Source organism: Hylobates moloch, unplaced genomic scaffold, assembly GCF_009828535.3.
Source record: "Hylobates moloch isolate HMO894 unplaced genomic scaffold, HMol_V3 SCAFFOLD_4, whole genome shotgun sequence".
In the NCBI taxonomy this organism is placed as follows: domain Eukaryota; kingdom Metazoa; phylum Chordata; class Mammalia; order Primates; family Hylobatidae; genus Hylobates; species Hylobates moloch.
Window position 1 is genome coordinate 149,379,378 of NW_026652279.1, and position 5,859 is coordinate 149,385,236.

Below are 5,859 nucleotides of genomic sequence, written 5' to 3' on the forward strand. Positions count from 1 at the left end.
CTTCCAGGTTCAAGGGATTCCCTTGCTTCAGCCTCCCTAGTAGCTGGGACTACAGGTGCATGCCACCACACCCGGCTAATTTTTTTTTTTGTATTTTAGTAGAGACAGGGTTTCTCTATGTTGGCCAGGATGGTCTCAATCTCCTGACCTTGTGATCCACCCACCTTGGCCTCCCAAAGTGCTGGGATTACAGGCATGAGCCACTGCGCCTGGCCTCCGTCTTTATACAGCTTTTAATGTAGAACAATTTTTACTTGAAGTATGCCTCCTTTTCCACATTTGTTATATTAATTAGATTAACACCTGGTCGTAGCCGTTTTTGAATCTCCATTCTCTTTATTATTTAATATGTACAATTATTTAATATGTATCTTGAGATATAAAGCTAGAAAACAAAATTGCAACCAGTATGCCATTTTAGTAGCTGTGATTGAAAAGTGTAATGGACATAAAACCCTCTGCTTTGTTTGTTTACAAAATAGAAATATATGTATGTGTGTTTGACTGTGTTTGTGAATATGAAGATAAAACAGGGTAGTTCTATTTACTCCTTCATGGGACTTGTAAAGAGGTTGACTCATTTATGCAGCCCGCAGCTCTCAACCCCTCATGGGAGCGGGAGCATGCAGGTGAGTGAGTGCAGCAGCCAGGATGAACTCCAAAAGGCTCTGCAACAGTGTCTAGGGGGATACCCATGACCCCAAACACCCAGATGGCGTGTGTTAGCTTTGCCATCCACAGATGGTTTAAGTGTTTAGCAGTTCAGTGGAGGGTCAGGGTGACAGCCTTTTGCACCCTCCGTCTTGGTATCTGAGTTCTTGTCCTAGCGTCCAGGACACACGGATAGATTGAAGGGTGGTGAATGTATAGGGTTTTATTGAGCAGTGGAAATGGCTCTCAGTGGGATGGGGAGCTGGAAAGGGGATGGAGTGCGAAAGTGGTCTTTCCTGGAATTTGGCAGTCTGCAGCCAAACTCTTCTCCAAAGTCTCACTGTCAAGCCATTCCTCTGAAGTCAAGCTGGTTCTCTCCAACGTTTGGCTGCTTTTTCTCTACTCTCCCTCTCTGCTGCTCCACTTTTCCACTCTGTTGTGCTGGTGCCTCTCTGCCAGTGAAGCCTAGGGTTTTTATGGGTACAGAATGGGGGGTGGGGTGGGCCAAAAATCAACATTCAAGTGGGAAAACAGGAATGCATGTTCTCACTTTGGGACATTGTTCCATGCTTGAGGGTGTGGCCCTTACTGGGAACCACCTCTTCTACCCAGTATTTCCCTGCCTCTGTGCATATCAAATAATACATAAATATATATGTCTGAACCCTTCTTCAAAAAAGCTTAATATATTTAGATGATAATCAGCAGAGAAGGTTTTTATTACCTAATGTCAAGTGGCCTGAAAATTATCTGTAAATGGTACTTGTTTGCACTAAGTATCTCTAATTCATACTTACACATGTAATGGTGTATATCTGAAGACCACCAACATAAGATATCATTTAACTTTAACAGAGAACATACACATTTTCCTTTTTACTTTCCTTTTATTTGCCTGATAAGATTCATTGTGCAGTCTTGGCCTTACTGTGAATTCCCACCAAACCCAGCCAGAAGATTAAATATAAACTCTGACACACAAACATTGCCTCCTTTTTATCTCCCACTGAAAATAGCAGGATGCTGAAGTTATATTCTTTTTTGTGTGTGTGAGACGAAGTCTCACTCTGTCGCCCAGACTGAAGTCCAGTGGCGCAATCTCTGCTCGCTGCAAGCTCCGCCTCCCGGGTTCACGCCATTCTCCTGCCTCAGCCTCCCGAGTAGCTGGGACTACAGGCACCTGCCACCACGCCTGGCTAATTTTTTCTATTTTGTAGTAGAGACGGGGTTTCACTGTGCTAGTCAGGATGGCCTCAATCTCCTGACCTCATGATCCACCTGCCTCGGCCTCCCAAAGTGCTGGGATTACAGGTGTGAGCCACCACACCTGGCCTGAAGTTATATTCTTGTCCTCTAACATCAGACTGCCTGGGTTCAAATACTACTTCTTAGCCTCTTTTATTCTTAACCTCACTGTGCCTCAGTGTCCTCAGTGGTATAAAGTAATGCTATTGACACCCAATACATAGGGTCATTAAATAGAGGCCATGATATGCTTAACATATGAAAAATGATACTCAGTATAATATCTGGCATGTGGTAATCTCTCAGTAAATATTGGGTTTTATCCTTCTTTAAGTCATCTTCTATTGATATTTTATTTTACGGTTTCTCCAAGCATTTCCTAAAATACCATCACTTGTGATATAGATGAACAGGAATCACTTCCCTTATTTAAAATACGATAAAATATTACTCTGTGAAAGATGAAGGGATGTGTTTTATTTCTTCTTTAGAAAGGAAGAACCTACATCACTGGAGATGAAGGTAGAAAGCAATTGAAAAATGATGCATCAGGGAAATGCATTTATATTTCATATTTTTTTAAAAAAGCAATCAGAATTACCATGTCTGATTCCCAAGAAGAAGCAACAGAGTAAAGAAAATCTCCTAAAGACCCACATCAAGTTTGACAAAAGCCTGTATATTCAATATGCAAAGTTTAGAGCAATAAAATGGCATAATTGTGGAGGGAAAGGAAAATACTCTGAAACCAAAATGTTGGAAATTCACGCTCGTTATACTGACTTCTCCTTAGTCATGTGACCTAAATTGTTCCTGTACTTTACTTCCTTTATCTATATAGTGAAGAAAATAATAAGATTTATATAGGAAGTAAGTTAACATTTGTAAAGTGCCTGGAACAGTGACTGCCATAAGGTAAGTGCTATGCATGTTTTTGTTAAATAAATAAGGTGAAAGGGAAACTGATTTTAAAAGTGCTAGGACTAGTTTTCAATTTATTTTGTCATATGAATCATGGAATTTGGACTTCTAGGCAGTTGGGAGATTTGGGACAAAATTTCTCAGTGATTAGCATAAATTAGCATAACATAAGTTGTGGAATGCATGAAACAATACAGAGCCTCTACTCTACAGGTATTCTAATTCAAAGGAGAAGTGGTTTTGGCCTGGCACAGTGTTTCACACCTGTATTTCCAGCACATTGGGAGGTTGAGGCAGGAGTATCACTAGAGCCCAGAGTTCAAGACCAGCCTGGGCAACATAGTGAGAGCCCATCTCCATAAAAAAAAAAAAAGAGAGAGAGAGAGAAATGGCATGAATCAGGAATCTAAATATCAGCAAATACTAAATAGTTCTGATCCAGAAGGTAGATCAATATTTTTAGAAAACCTGCTCTGAGATCACATGAACCAAGTTATACAGCTAAAATCATTGCTTTTATTTTTATTTTTCCCCTATTTCACAACAACTGGAGTTTATTTTTCAAACAGTAAAGAAGAAAATTGAAACATTCTGCTACAGAAAATACTTCTCTTTTTTTCCCTTAATATAATCAAGTAGTTTTCAGCTTTGTGGATTTTTGCCAGCTGTGTTTAGCAGAGGGTAAATCTGACCATGAACAAAAAAAGAAATACTTAGAAGGGTGGAATCCCTCTTCCACTCAAGCTGAGAAATATAAACGTGACCTCCTCCAAGTTGTAGCTGAAGCAGAAAGTGACTTTATGGCTTCACAACTGATAAACAACAAGGGCAAGTACATGCTGCTGCAGAGACTGGATGGCCCTAATCATGAGGGCACAGATGCCTCCAAACCAGGCTGAGCCACCATTGACAAGCATTTCACTGAAAAATAATTGTTGACTCCCCAATAAAGATTTTTCTGTCTCTTGAACTTCCAAACAAGCACGTTTTTGGAAATATCATAAGAAATATATTTGCTTTTTGAACAGCACTTTCAGAATTTTTGAAAAATAGGACAAACTTGTGGCATACATTTATTTTAAGAGTTTTTGTTGGCTTTGTGCAGTGGCTCACACCTGTAATCCCAGCACTAAGGAGCCCGAGGCAGGCAGATCACAAGGTCAGGAGTTCGAGAGCAGCCGGGCCAACATGGTGAAACCCCATCTTTGCTAAAAAGAAATACAAAAATTAGCTCGGCATGGTGGCATGCGTCTGTAATCCCAGCTACTTGGGAGGCTGAGGTGGGAGAATTGCTTGAACCTGGGAGGTGGAGGTTGCAGTGAGCAGAGATTGCAGTGAGCTGAGATTGCAGCACTGCACTTCAGCCTGGGAGATAAAGCAAGACTCCATCTCCAAAAAAAAAAAAGAGTTTTGTTAACCACAGAGATTATAAAATGCATGCAATATTACATCTTGAACTGTGCACATAGTTACTGAAAAGTTATGTCTCCAAAATATTTTCACCTCCTCCAGCTGCTGAACCTGGAATTAAGTGCTTTTCTGGATTCAGTTCTCAGATTTGTTGTTGAAAGAACTCTACTAAGTGAAATGTACTCATTTGTCTCTCCTCCAGGAAACTCTAGTTTCTCACAATAGCCAGTCTTTCTAGAGACTTGCACTGTGATCTAATAAGCTCATAGCCAACATAATTTCTCACATGCAAGATATTAAATCCCTGTGTGTTTGTGTGTAAACCATGGTTCCTCCTGAACAAATTCTTCCCCATTCCAAAGCTTGAAACGGGGAAAGACTTAATCTACTTTTTGTTCTAGCTCTCTAATTCTCTCTCTCTCTTCTTTCTCTTTTTTTCAGAACCATTTATTTGCAAAACACACTATAATATTATTGCCTCATACTATGTACTAATGCAGAGATGGGACTTATGTTTACAACTTTACTTTCTAGACTCACTTCCCAGGTTAATTAATCGACCATGGGTGCCTTAGCTTCTTGGGACCCTAGCCCTTCCTCAAGTTAATCTGCTATTCCTAGAAAGGATTATAGTGTTAAAACCCAGACTGCTCCCTGTTAATTTCTGCCTGTCAAAATTATACCCTTCCTCTGATGCCATCTCGTATTATTACCCTTTAACACTCGGGTCTTGAGCCAATTCTGTTCTTTATCCACTTTAGAGCACTGCAGCAACTATTGGCATTTACCATTATCTGCTGAAAATACGTAATAATCTCTATCTTTTGTTCACTTATTTGTATTAAAATATTTCCTAAAATTGGAATTATTCTATATTACTTTCTTTTTATCTCCAGTTTGTCTTTGAGTACACATAAGTGGTAAGTACATATTCATTTAAATGCATTTGATTTACATTTATACATCATGCTATTATTTTAAATGTATGACTTCAGCTGTGCCAACTCAAGCAAAAACACATTCTTATACTTGAAATTGAAATGTAAATACAATTTATGCATATATGTATCTTATAGAAATATAAGATAAATACATAGAAAGTTATGTAAGAAAAAATTTGTTTTATTATTAAGAATAGATACAAAATTACCCTGGATTTTAATTAACAAATTGAACTTCACTTTTGTGACTGAATTAAAAAGATTGCTCAATTTACGGTAGTATTGAATTGAGGTTGCACAGTTGCATACTTTCTCATAGTAATGATGATAAGTGAATTGCGGAGGAATAATATTTGCAATGTAGTTTTTCAATGTAGCATATGTGAATATTGGTGCTTGTGTAAGAATCTCCATTTACTCACATATATGATGCGCAACCTTGGCCAAGTTATTTAACCTTTTTGTGCCTAAATGTCTTTCTTGATAACAGGAGGATAAAATAGCACCTAGATCATATTTTAACTGTTAAAAATTATAATTATAACTTAAAACACTACATGCTATACTTATAGCCCAATAAATGCTAGCTTGTTATACTATTATATAATGCTATGTATAATTATTATATATAAATATAATAATATATAATTATTATAATATAATATATAATTATTATATTATAATATATAAT